General features: G+C 43.5%; 1 long non-coding RNA gene and 1 pseudogene across 2 annotated transcripts; one reads left to right on the top strand and one right to left on the bottom strand.

Moving 5' to 3' along the window:
- Positions 1–4,442: 4,442 nt before the first annotated feature.
- LOC144336323 (uncharacterized) lies at positions 4,443–9,116 on the bottom strand (annotated as a pseudogene). The gene is made up of 2 exons (XR_013407973.1): positions 9,081–9,116; positions 4,443–9,027 (listed from the first exon to the last, which is right to left on the bottom strand). The product of XR_013407973.1 is annotated as an uncharacterized LOC144336323 (transcript).
- A 277-nt stretch (positions 9,117–9,393) lies between these two features.
- On the top strand, positions 9,394–14,106 carry LOC114676028 (uncharacterized). Its single transcript, XR_003726864.2, has 3 exons — positions 9,394–9,555; positions 11,366–11,487; positions 12,164–14,106. It is a non-coding gene; the product is annotated as an uncharacterized LOC114676028 (long non-coding RNA).
- The last annotated feature ends 308 nt before the right edge of the window (positions 14,107–14,414 follow it).

The following is a 14,414-nucleotide window of genomic DNA, read 5'->3' as shown; positions in this document are numbered from 1 at the left end:
GCCACGGAATCCCGACAGCGATGCTCAGGCCTCGCCATGCATACCCCCTGGCTGGCACCTCCCTGAGACCCGTCTGGCACAGGCAGTGGCAGGTTCCGGCCCTTGGAGCGCAGGGATGGCAGCGCAGGGCCATCAAAGCGGGTGGCATGCCGACAGCAGCTTCTCCGCAAGAGCTCCTGGCTCTCGGGGAGCTGAGGGCTCCTCAATGGGAAATTCTGGCTGAGCTCCAGGGGAAAGCGGGTGGGAGGCCCGTCTCCTCTGCCCCCATCTCCTCTGCCCCAACCCTGGAAGAGGGTCAGATATCAATGCTAACTCTTGTGCTGACTCAATTAATTCAAACAATTCAGAAAACAAACTTGCTTTAAGTATTAATTTCCTAAAAAGAACTAACATGAGTTCAAATAATTCACATAATTAAGATGATTTTAATTGTTAATTTAATTAAAACATCTCCATTTTCACAGCATCATGTACCTTGGTACTTTCTCCTTATTGCATTTCCCATCTTCCAGGGCAGGTTTCCTTCCACCCAGGGCAGCAGCGACTCTGGTGTCTCGGGTATTCCCAGGCTTCCGTCAGCCCCTGGGGGGCTTACAGTTCTGCAGCGGTCTCCATCCTCATTAATCTGCATAAGAACATCCGTCCGCAGGGATGACCTGTGGCCCCGTGGCCACATCTGACGTGCAGCTAAACGCTGGGCGTGTCGCCTGGTGAGAGCAGATGACACAACTGTGGGCAAGGTAGCACCTCTGGGCGCCGACATTCTCGATGAGTTTTTTACAAGACCATTCTTTAATGGGTGAACCCTGACAGGAAACACTAAACATTGTTTTTAACTATTTTTATATTGAGACAAATCTTTGTCAAACGTTCACTCAATGTTAAATGTCACTTCTCCAGCCAACCCCTTTAAGAATACCTAAAACTTAAGACTGGAATGACGCTTTCAAACACATACTCTACTCATGCATTCCCGGGAGCAGAGAGCAGCTTAATGTTTTCACGCTACACAGGCATGAAGTTTGGCGAAGGCATTTTAATATTTTTACCTGAATATTTTAATTAAATCAAAAGATCATTTTCACTCTAATACTCTACTTAGAATGTAATTTTCCATTAAATAAACAGTCAATGTTCAGTAACCCACGTGCTGATAAACTTTTGAAAACTTTAGAAAGTATTAAGTATAATCAAAGATTACCTTTAATTTTCGAGCTGGTAAGAGCCTGTGTCAGGGAACAGAGTTGAGATTGAAGAGATAAAAGCACGATTATTTTCTTAAAGAAAAGCGAAATTCGTAAAAGAGACCAGGTGATTATATAAAGAAACACAGAATCCGTTTTCAGAAATGGCAAACATTGACCACAGAACACCAGCGTTGCCCGTGATGAGAGAAACAGTTAAAAGGAAGAATTCACGGTGGCCCAGCATAGATCAGGTGTGGGAGGACAGAGAGGTGATGAAATGCTCCTCCTTCTAACTTTCCAGAAAGGCACAAATGGCCAGCACTGTAACTGAGGACCACGCAGGCACCAGTGTGAACTCAGATTCCATGGCCAGCACTGTAACTGGAGACCACATGGGCAACGGTGTGAACTCAGACCCCACGGCCCACACCGTAACTGGAGACCACATGGGCACCAGTGTGAACTCAGACCCGACGGCACCTGCCTGGGCTACTCCAGCCAGCACCAGAACGTGTTCTGCAGCTGAACTGGAAGCTGATTCTGGAAGGAACTGAGGAGCATGAGGACGAGATCCTTCTACCTCAAAAGGGATCAATTTTTTAATGATTTATCCTCTGGTAAAGGGCAGAGGCTGGAGATCGAGTTGATAACAATTATGCCTACTAGATGAACACTTTGTAAAAATCCCTGAATGGTGGGATTCAAAGAGCTTCTGCATGAGTGAAGAGCCATCCACATGCTGAAAGAATGGTACATGCCAACTGCTTGGAGACAGACCTCCTAAAACTAAGACCCTTCCAAAACTTGCTGTATGTAACTCTTTAGCTGGCTGTTCATTTGTAATATTTAAAATGTCCTTTGTAATAAATCAGCTAAGCAAACTGTTTTCCTGGGTTCTGTGAGCTGCTAAACCCTAGCAAATCTAACATAAAAAGGAGTTCTTGCCGGGCATGGTGGCTCATGTCTGTAATCCCAGCACTTTGGGAGGCCAAGGTGGGAGGATCACCTGAGGTCAGAAGTTCAAAATCAGCCTGGCCAACATGGTGAAACCCCCTCTCTACTAAAAATATAAAAGTTAGCTGGGCGTGGTGGCAGGCACCTGTAATCCCAGCTATTTGGGAAGCTGAGGTACAAGAATCGCTTGAAACTGGGAGGTGGAGGGTGCAGCGAGCCGAGATCACACCACTGCACTCTAGTCTGGGTGACAGAGCAAGAGTCTGCCTTGCGGGGGGTGGCGGGGAAGGAGTTCTTAGGAACCTCCAATTTTTAGCAAAGTCAGACAGAGGTTCTTCACTTTTTAAAAGATTCTTTTTCTTTTTGCTCTTCTGATTGAATAATTTCAAATAACCGGTCTTTGAGTTCACTGGTTATTCCTTCTGCTTGATCAAGTCAGCTCTTGAAACCCTGTATTGATCTAGTTCAGTTACTGTGTTCTTCAGCCCCAGAATCTACATTTCTTTTATTATGGTTTCTCTTTGTTGATATACTCATGTTGTTCATGTATTCTTTTCCAGATTTTACTTGTCTATCAGTGTTGTCTCACAGCTCATTGAGCTCCTTTAAGGCAATTTATCTTTAATTCTTATCAGGAAATTCAGAAACCTCCATTTCTTTTTCTTTCTTTTTTTTTTTTTTAGCGGAGTTTCACTCTTGTTGTCCAGGCTGTAGTGCAATAGCACAATACCAGCTCTCTGCAACCTTCATCTCCTGGGTTCAAGCAATTCTCCTGCTTCAGCCTCCTGAGTAGCTGGGATTACAGGTGCCCATCACCATGCCCAGCTAATTTTTTTTTTCTTGTATTTTTAGTGGAGCTGGGGTTTCACCATGTTGGCAAAGCTGATTTTGAACTCCTGGCCTCAAGTGATCTGCCTACCTCGTCCTCCCAATGTGCTTTGATTACAAGTGTGAGCCACTGCACCCAGCCAAAAACCTGTATTTCTTTATGGTCAATTATTGTAGATTTATTTTGTTCCTTCAGTAGGGTCACATCTCCTTGATTTTTCAAGGTTGTTCAATATCTCCCAGTCTCACAGAGCTGTGCCAGTTGCCATAAGACACCCTGTATTTCTCCTTAGAGCTGTGCAATGATAGCCTGGGATGCTAAATGCATACTTCATTACTCTCTTTTCCTCCACTAGTCTCACATATTCCTCTGGGGGAGAAGTCTAAGGGGTCTGTGCCTTCTACCAGTCTCACAGAACCATGGGGGTCACCATAAACCTCCATACAAGCCTCCTCAAAATTCTCTACCTTGGCTTAGGAGTATGGGAGTCACACTGCAGACAATGGAGGCATAAGAAAGACATCAAAGACCCCTGTGAGCTTCTAAATCTCTACAGGCATCAGTAAAGATGGGTGCTAGACTGTGAGGCATGCCCATCCTCATGGGCAATCTCAGGATTCTCTAAGTCCTCCAAGGAGCCCAGCAATGGCTTATGTGGGCCTGGGCCACCCTTGCCAGCAGGGAGTAGTACTAAGGATGAGATCCACCAATGGCCACTGCTGAGTTATGCCAAATGAGATGTCCAGACCTCACAGTGCCTAGGAGGACAGATGGCAGAAGCTCAGCCAGGCCACAGAGATTAAAACAGTGCTAGGGGCTTAATGTATGTTTTTAGTGGGTCTGCTACATGTCGAGTTTGGATCTGGAGTCCAGCCTATAATCCTAGCAAAAATTAAACACCAAATATGATATTCAAAAAAGTGTATGTGGCTAAAAACATATGTTGGAAATACACATGACTAGAAACGTCTGGATTCAAAGAGAAATTGCCAATTCCATAAATATGATAGAGGAATTTAATAACAAGATCACGCTTACATAAATAATAAATATCAACTCTATATTTATCTGAGTTGTAAAGACTTTTTTTCCCCATCTCAGTACACTAGTGGGTATATGTCATCAGTAAAATCAAAGGAGTATTCCAATTACATTCATGATATTAGTAAGTCTGATAAATAAAAGTAGCCAGAACCATAGAATTGGGGCTACAGCTGTGATCTTCAAGGAAAGTAAAACTTTAAAAACACTCATAAACCAAGATAAAGAAAAATAAAACAGTAGTTACTTGACTTTCCAAATTGTTACAAATGCAGTACATAATAATAAAAGTTAAAAAGTTAAAAGAATTTAATAAATAATAAAATAATGTAATGAATGAACAGATTTGACAGAAATCAATAGTTTAAAAGTTTTGAGAGCAAGATCATGAAACCAAAAAGACTCATGGTGGAAAGAAAAAACACAGGTAAATAAAAGAGACTGTATTTATTTAAAAGTAGTAATTCAAAATCTAAGAAATCAGAACAATTGTATTCTAACATGAATACATGATACATTGATTAATTTCCATGAAAATAGAGTTAAAACTTTCCCTCAGTAATCAGCAGAAAAAATCTGATTAGCTAATTTTAATGTTTAAGTTATACATCAGAGTTCATGTCAAATCACTTCTACCTCCTTTGTAATGTAAATGCTTTTGAAGGAGAAAAATAAGCCTGTCCTCATTAGTTTATTATGCTAATCAAAATGAACATAAATGCAACAATAACTAGAATTTTAACCAACAATTTTCATTAATTATATTTGCAAAAATCATTAATACACTTTTAGCCATTTGGCTATTTATTTTGGTCACCTGGCCATCACTGGTATGGTTAAATAATACCAGAGCATTGTAAAGTGGAGTTAATTGCAATAATAAAAGGATAATTCCATACTAGAAAACGTATTACTTTCACATATTAATTTTAAAGATTAAAAACAATCACATCAACTGATGTTTGAAAAAACACTTTCAAATAATTTAAATCTTTAAAAATAATTTAAAATCTTTAAAAATCATATCGAATTGTGAGGACTAATTATTCTTAATCAATAAAATCTAAACTATATATTGAAGAGTTAACTAAAGAACCATTTCCACTTAAGGTAAGGCTGGAATAAGGAGGCTGGCTGGGGCTGATGCCATTCACCACTGCACATGATGCCTGAGGTGGGACCAAAACAAGACGGAAAAGGAGAGGGACTACAAAAATGGAGTCAAAGACATGAGACTGTAGTTATTCTCAGATGATGTGACTGTAAACTTGAAAAAGTAGAATCCATTCTAATTATCAATACTAATAAGAACATTTAAAAAGTGGGCAAAACTATTCTGAATAAGCTGAAATCAGTATTTCCTGTTTAGTAACATTAATCTTTAAACAAAGCAAACACACAAAATCAGTCTCTATTTACAATAGCAAAATATTATGAGGAACATTTGAAATAAATTTGTAGGCCCATGTAAAGAAATTTTAAAACTTAATGAGGACATTAAAATGACATGAATATAGCCTGAAAATAATATTATTAGATTGGAGGACACACTGACATAAAACCCCGGTGACTGCAGACTCAGGGCAAGCTAGACTTAAAAGTCACATGTAGTCTTTCACATGTAAAAAATGAGAATTAGTCTAAAAGCCAATTTTGTCTAAATTTTGATTTTTGGTGAGGATATAGTCAAAATAGTTGTGAAAAGAAAAAAATAAAGATGTCAAATTTCATGTAAATCTATGTTAGTTGGAAATTTAAAATAAGTCATGTAAATATTCATAATATTAAACAATATCATAAGTGGACTCAATAAAACATAATATTTTATCATATAAAATAGGTCCTGCCTTCCTGAGGAAAACATAAAGTCAAATGGCATGAAGGAAGGATTTTGGTTTCGCTACAGAAACATAATAAGACACCTAAGTGTGTATTTGTGTGTGTGTACATACAATTAAACTACAAAATATAAAATAGCATCTAAAATACATCAAAAATGAGTCACGCAGAAAAATTCATTTTACACATACATCTATAAAATAATAAAATGTATTCAGCCTCACAATTACTTTGTGAACTGGAAATAATAATGAATTGTCATTTTATCCAAATCTACAAAAAACATACATACAGTATCAAGTTCTGGTTAAAGTAGTATATGAACTTTATGTGGTAGTTAAGAGTATCTACAGTTTGTGGGCTGCATCTTGCTATATTACAATATAAAATGTACCATTTATTTACTTTGCGATCAAACCCCCAAGTTACCCAAGTGGAGGAACCCTCAGACATTTGCAGATAAGTCAGTGTGCTAGTAAGCAGCATTCTTTACAAATCTATGAACATCAAGGTCTCCTTGGAACAGACGTGCTGTGAACAATTTCTAAAATACCCTCCTGTTAGACATTTACGTTGATTCCATTCTTAAAGCAATTACTGAATAAACAAACTCCATCGTGTGGATGAAATGCTACTTTAATTTGTCATAGCTATCATTTTCTAAAGTCTTCCTTCTAATCCAAATCATTAATATTTTGAGGCTAGATCAATACTGATTCATTGTTTTAAGCTTCAAATGCATTATACAATTGGGCAGAACAAATTTCCTCTCATTAATCTTCTTTTCCAGGATTTGTCAGGTATTCCCAACATTAATTCACTACTAATATGCACAGTGTTTCTAATCATGGTCAACAAGATCTGACAGTGCATCATCCCTAAACGATCCATACTTGCCTCACTGACATTATGTGGCCCACTTCCACACCATGTCTGGGTGTGAAGGCCTTCCCATATGATCCCCCGAATGGAACTTCACAAGTTAGAAATCACTGGGTCACAGTGTGATACTGTGAAGATGGGATGAAGTTAAGGGAAGGCTATGAGTGAGTTAGGAAATGTGTTAGGCAGGGTCAGATATTACGAAATCCTAAAAACAACATTTAAGGAGGGAGATGACAAAACAATCAGTGAATAATATGACTTTTTCCAGTGAAAATGTCATATCTAATTGTTCTCCATTTTTCTTCTCTGAGCTTCTTTCTAAGGCAAGATGTGTCTTGAGAAGTCCCTGCTGAATGTTAGGAACATGCATTTCAGGACTTCCCATCGACATACCCTCTTTCTTTACCACAACCACATATATGGGGGCATAACTCAACATGTGAAAAAGACAGTCTTCTGCTTTTCACTGAACCTCCAGGAATTCGGGACAATAAACTTCTACCTGGAGACAAACAGGTGAGTTTTTCTGCCCCTTTCTTCATAACACCCTTCTTCCCTAGTAAAGTCCACACACATCCTTACATGGCAGCTGTGGGTATATGAACTGGTCTGATCCCTTTTAGTCACAGAGCCTGAAGTATCTGCTAGTACCTGCTGAACACAGTGTCATGGGTGTGAATGGGCAATGCTTTTTCTTTCTCTGGTTCCTGCTGAAGTCTCTGCTAGTACCTGCTGAGCACAGGGTCATGGGTGAGAATGGGCAATGCTTTTTCTTTCTCCGGTTCCTGAGCTTCCCAAGCTCTCTCTCACTTCTGGATCCTGAATACCCAAATCTTATTGCCCTTTCTCCTCCAAGCTTCCTTCCCGGAACCAACAGCTCCTCCTCATTAGAAAGACACCTTTGTTCTGTGCTTACTTTAAAAAGTCTTGCTCTTTCCCTATCCACTGCCTTATGTCACTATGTGTATGTCTTGGGGCAGGTGGAAAGGTGAACAGAAGCCAGTAGACAGTAACCAGCACCAGCTTAACAGGAATGACATGATCTGGATGCGACAGTGGCAGTTTTCCCTTAACATCCCTGCCCCCTAAAGATTTGAGATCAAATTTCACACTCTTAAGTAACAGCAATTTGTCTTTCACGGTTTTAATCATATTGACTAAAAGCATTTGTCTTTTCCAGAACATCACATTAAGTCATCCAAAAATATAAAAATTAAAAAGATGTAATTATTGGCAATAAAAAACATAAAAGGTGAGCTTTCGAAATATCTTTGAGCAATTTATTCATTATGAACACATGGAATCTGTTGGAACAAAGTTCTAGGACAATTCAGCCCATCCTTCAATAATTGCAGAAAACAGCACAAAGAAAACTTGATATTTATACTTAGTTGGAAATTTTATCCTACAGTCATTAAATACAGAGATCATATAAAGGAATAGAGGAAGATGTTGAAAACTAAACTAACTCAAATCATCAATATTCTTACAAAGTGCACACTGAATTAATGTAAAAGTATTTACCAAACAAAAAGTATTTTCAATACATAATTAAGACTGAAAAGTATTGAGGCCTCATAAACTGAACCTGATACAACAAATTTCAAAGGGAAACTAATTTGGAAATCAGAAAATCATCTAAGGAATTTGAGAATTAGGCTTCTGTTGCCCCCTCTGCTACTGACAGTCAGGGCCCCCTCATTGTATTCTGTCCTCCACATCTCTGCTGATTGCCGTTTTGTCTATTTCCATTTACCCCACTACTACTTGCTCAGGTCATTCTCCTTCATTCTCAGTGTTTGTTCAAATTCCTCACACCCATCCACTTCCCATCTAAATTTCCCTCCCCTTTTGTCCCTCGCTGGCCCTACCTCCCTCTTCTCTTGTTTTCTCCTCACGATCCTGCCCCACCTCGACATCCACAGCGATACAGTGAAGAAGCCCCTGCCAAGGAAGAGCCCACTTCTCAGTGGGGCACCGGGAAGGTCACCGCTAGTGGGAGGTGACTGTCAGAAGGACGCGGGCTGTCACAGGATTGGGCAGGTCCCTTACACCAGGCCCGGACTCAGCTTCCTGTCTGAAGCGGTCACCCCGAAGCGGGGGGTTTGCGGAGACGTAGGGCCTGGCGGAGGGAAGGCTGGGGAGACATCTCAGGGAGGACTGGCGTCTGCCAAATCCCAGGGCTGCCCTGAGCTGCCAAGAGGGGCAAGGGTGGGGACGACGGGAGACAAGCCATGTGCCGAATGGGGACCTGACGCGGCGCGCGATAGGATGGGCGGACGGTGAAGAGAACTAGGGTAGAAGGGCTGGACGGGGCGACCTCAGTGACGGAACCGGACACAGACGCAGATCTGGCAGCTGAGCGACAGGCTTCGGAGCATTTCAGGGCGTCGCGGGGCTCCCCGCCTACAGTGGGGCTGTTGCCGAGCCTGTGACGTCCGCGGAGACCCACAGACCCCGGGTATGGAGGATGGCGCAGGAAGGGGACTGCGTGGCTGGGTTTGGCCACAAAAAGCGGAGGGCACTCGCCCGAGCGGACCTTGGCTCCGGAGAATCCGTTTCCGGGTCAACAAAAAACGCCGCGCGAAGGGCGGGGCCCGTACGTGCCGGGCGGGGAGGGGTGAGGCAGACAAAAAGGCGGGGCCGGGCCGGGGCGGGGTCTCGGGCCGAGGCAGGGCGCATTCTGAGCTCCCGCACGCGCTGCTTGCTTTTCCGACCCTGCCAGTTTTTCCCCTGGGCTGAAAGCGCGTGTCTGCGTCCGGTTCTGTTTGAGTGCGTTCAGTGCACCGTGGGGGCGCGCTGCTTCCAACTTCCTGTTAGGTAAGAGGCGCGTGAGCCTCTTGTGCCGGGGGCGGTGCTGCTGCCTAGTCGGCGCCCGGCGGGGACGCGAGTCCGTACGTGCCGGCGGGAGCGAGAGGCGGGTGGGCACCCTCGCGATCCCGCACTCCGCCTCTGGGTAGCAGCCTCCCCGGCCCCACACGTTGTGACGCGCGCTCGGGCTCCGCGTTAGCGTGGAGTCAGAGGCGTAGCAGTCGTCGGGCCCAGGGCCGGAGGGGCCTGGACCGGGCAGGGTCTTGCCCTGGACACCGCGCCGGCCGCTGCTCCGCACGGGTACATTGCGTTCCTATTTTCAACCTGTCCTGCACCGCATCTGAGATGATTTATAAATTCGGTACCTTTGGGACAGGCGTGGATGATCTCCCATAATTTGCTTCCGTTATTAATTTCTAAATGTATTGTAATACCACTATCTAAAAGTATTTTTTATTTGAAATATATTTTTATATATATACATGCATATATTTATTTCTGAAACTTGTTTCCAGTACGTATAATGAGGCTTGTAAAGTGGATACTGTTCAGGAGATAGGTGGATTTTGCTTTTAAGTAGTAAAGACTTAGTTGGTGACTATTGCTGGGGCTATTTGATAAAGATGTCTTTTTTTTTTTTTTAATGAACATTAAAAGCAGTAAGATTGGATTTCTGGATTTCATTATCTTGATTTATATCTTAATTTGTGAAAAATGTAAGTTAACTCATTTTTATTTCCTTTGCAGAATCTGAAGTTTGTGCTACCGATGATTATTTCCAAAAAAGGCACACTTCTGGTTTTCCCAGAACTAATGCTATCTTTTCCATCTTTTGAGTTTACTTGATATTAATGTTTGACCTTAAATCATGTTACATTTTGGAAGAAAACTTTCTCTTAGCCAATGGAACATAAACCACCCTGGAGTTCATATAAAGGAGGCGTTAAATGCCTCTGACAGTGTCATGTGTTAAAACTCATGACCAAACCCAAGGTCACATAGTTTTCTGTGTTTTATTCTAGAATTTGTATAGTTTTGTCACCGGAAAAGGGATCTTGTCTCAGACCCCAAGAATGGGTTTTTGGATCTCACATTGGAAAGAATTTATGGCGAATCACAGAGTATAGTGAAGTTAAGGTAGTTTATTAGCGACTACTCAACTACATAGCAGGGCGTCCTCAGAAAGCAAGAGGAGGAATGCACCTGTTTTAAAAAAATTATTTTTTGAAGCGGAGTTTCACTCCTGTCACAATGGCATGATCTCGGCTCACTGCAGCCTCTGCTTCCTTGGTTCAAGGTTTCTCCTGCCTCAGCCTACCAAGTAGCTGGGATTACAGGCGCGTGCCAACACATCCGGCTAATTTTTTGTATTTTTGGTAGAAACTGGGTTTCACATGGTGGTCAGGCTGGTCTGGAACTCCTGGTCTCAAGTGATCTTCCCGCTTCAGCCTCCCAAAGTGCTGGGATAACAGGCATGTGCCACCGCGCCCGGGCTTAATGTTTGTTTATATAGGTTATTATAAATAGTGTTGTCTTTTATAAAGGCTTGTGATCAGTTTGTGACAGGCTATTAATATTGTTACTTGTCTATGTTACTGTGGATTTTAACAAGAATTTATGAGTGTATTATTACCTTTAAAGTAAAACTTATTTTTAAACTAAGAATGCTTTTTTGTTCTTAAAGTCCTGGTACATTTTTATAAGTTTTATGTCTTTATTTATTAACTTGTTCCCGCAACCATAAATATTTTATAACCAAAAGTACTCAACCCCCTAAATATATAATCCAACAAATTTAACTTGTGTGTGTGTGAGGCAGGGTCTCACTCTGTCGCCTAGGCTGGAGTGGAGTGGTGTGATCATGGTGGGCTAACTGCAGCCTCAAACTCCTGAGCTCAAGCAATCCTCCCGCCTCAGCGTCCCGGGTAGCCGGGACTACAGGTACATGCCACCATGCCAGCTAATTTGTGTGTTTTTTGTAGACATAGGGTTCTCACAATTTGCCCAAGCTAGTCTTGAACTCCTGATCTCAAGTGATCTGCCCGCCTTGGCCTTCCAGAGTGCTGAGATTACAGATATGAGCCACTGCGCCCTGCCCAGATTTAACTTTTTTAAAACCTTTATTTAAAATAAAGTCACTGTGGTTAAGAGGCCTCTGACAGTTTCACGTTTTAAGTCTGAGGTCTATGTTGAGTAAATTTTTGCATAAGTTGTAAAATGTGCATTCATGTTGATTTTATTTCCTATGGTTTCCAATTAATTGTGCCTTCTGCATTTTTAGAAATTCACGGGCTAGTGGGCTCTGTGTCAGTTTGCATTTCTAGAATGATAGCGCCAAACACTCCGTGCTGTCTTTAAGTGGTGCAGCGGGATGTGTAGCAGCGGGCACGGGGCTGCCGACGCGCAGTGAGCTCTAGGGCGCTGCAGTGCCCCCGGCCGCCAGCAGAGTGCGCGCGAGCCCGGCTTTTCTGAGCCCTGAGGCGGCCGAGTGCTACCTCCTCGCCTGAGTCCTGCGAGAGCGGGAGCCGCGTTCTCCTCAGCACATACTGGGATACGCCCCTCGCTTTTGGACAACTCGAGCTCGCGTCCGTGGTGAATAAAATCCTTCCTTTTTCAGCCTTGGCAGCTGAGGGGCAGAGACCCTTCCTGTGGAAAATTAGAAACCAAAAGCCCCTGTGAATCCAGCACACTTGAGGTTCGTTCTCTGCACCCAAGGCGAGGCAGCCACGGAGCCAAGCCACTGTCTCGGAACAGAAATGTAGCCTCAGGAAAGCAACTGGAACACCCACCACAGTGATAATAACCCCCGTAGTACTAATAACACTCCATCTGTGATGCTGGTGTTAGCACCCGTTGTATACAGAGATCACACCGTCAGGGTAACGTGACAGCTGCTGTCCAGATCCGACCCTAGGAATGCGGATGTGTCCCTCAGAGCGCACGTAACGCCCAGAATGCGGGGATGACATCGTGTGCCTAACGCCACACCTGTCACACTTATATAACCCCCGGAACACGCATCTGTCCCTCCGAGCACACACGTAACCACTGGAATGCCCGTGACACCGTCAGACTAATGCCACACCCGTCACACTCATACAACCCCAGGAACATGCATGTATCCCTGAGAGCTTACGTCCTGTCCAGGATGCGGCCATGGCCTTTGCAGCCCACAGGAGAGCGTCTGCAGCTCCCAGGATGGGACCCTCTGGCTCTTGCTGGGGCGCTGGGTTGACAACCTCTGCCGGACTGGGTTTGGGCTAGATTTGGCCTGTCATGAAACTTCATGTTGTTGTCTGTGCCTTACTGACGTGGTATTGACACAGTTGATTTAAGAAGCAGTTTACTTCCCAATAATGTCATACTTCTGGGAAACTTGCAACAGCAGTTAGTATGCCTTCTCTTTTCTCTCCAATTCCCCAGTGGTTATTGCTGTGCCATATTTGCAGCTTCACAAAGAATACCTCCCTGTGTTTCACCAAAAGCAGGAACAGTCCTCCAGATGATCCCTACATAACCCCCAAATTAGGAAATATACGGTCTCTATGTGAAAGTCCAGTCCGCAGACCTATTTCACTTCATTGCCTGCCCCAGCTGGGAGAAAAATGTGTTTTCATGTGGGCCCAATTTCTTTTTCGGGAACTGTTCATGAGACTCAGTTTTCTGGGGGTTTTTTTGGTTGTTTTTTTTTAAGACAGAGACTCACTCTGTCATCCAGGCTGGCATGCAGTGGTGCCATCTTGGCTCATTGCAACCTCCGCCTCCCTTGTTCCAAGAGATTCTCCTGCCTCAGCTTCTGGAGTAGCTGTAATTACAGGCATCTACCACCACGCCCGGCTAATTTTTTGTATTTTTAGTAAAGATGTGATTTCACCATGTTGGCCAGGCTGGTCTTTAACTCCTGACCTCAGGTGATCCACTCGCCTCAGCATCCCAGAGTGCTGGGATTACAGGTGTGAACCACCGCATGTGGACGACTCTCAGTTTTCACAGCCTTGACAGATGTAAAGAGCAGAGATGACTCTAAGCTGGGTCTGCCCAGCGTTTCGTCCTAAACAGGTGCAGATCCTGCATTCCTGGTAGGAACACCCTGGCCTGATGCCATGTTCTCCTCACTGTGGCCCACATGGAGGAGCACCTAACCACTGGCGATCTCACTTGGTAATGGCAAATATTCATTTACAATCACAAATTTCATCCTGTCAAGCTCTGGATTTAAGTTTGCCAATGATTTCCTCTGGCCTTAGAACCATGGCCTCCAGACCCTGAGTTCTCCTGCCTGCTGTCCTCTCCCATCCAGTCTGCTACAGCTGCCTGCAGTCCCTCTCATGGGGTCATGGGCTTCCAGATGTCTTGGGGATTTTGTGTGGGTTCCCCCAACCCATTCACCCACTGCCCACCCTAGTTTTTTAAGGCTTTGTTGAGATAAGTCCTTCAAGTCACAGCAGTTACGATATCTAAAAGTAGAAAAGTTAATAATGTGAATTTCTAAAGACAAAGCATTATTTATTAGATCATCTGTGAGATGACCCTCTTTTTTTTTTTTTTTTTTTGGAGATGGAGTCCCCCTGTGTTACCCAGGCTGGAGTGCAGTGGCATGATCTTGGCTCACCACAACCTCCACCTCCTGGGTTCAAGCGATTCTCATGCCTCAGTCTCCTTAGTAGCTGGGACTACACGCACCTGCCACCACAGCTGGCTAATTTTTGCATTTGTAGTGGAGACAGTGTTTCACCATGTTGGCAAGGCTGGTCTTGAACTCCTGACCTCCAGTGATCTGCCTGCCTTGGCCTCCTAAAGTGCTGGGATTACAGGCATGAGCCACCATGCTCAGCCACCCTCAATTTATAAATTAAGGAAATACTAGT

The sequence above is a fragment of the Macaca mulatta genome, chromosome 17 (assembly GCF_049350105.2).
Source record: "Macaca mulatta isolate MMU2019108-1 chromosome 17, T2T-MMU8v2.0, whole genome shotgun sequence".
NCBI classification, from domain to species: Eukaryota; Metazoa; Chordata; class Mammalia; order Primates; family Cercopithecidae; genus Macaca; species Macaca mulatta.
The sequence above is the reverse complement of the archived record's forward strand: the minus strand, read 5'-3'. Positions and strand labels throughout refer to the sequence as shown.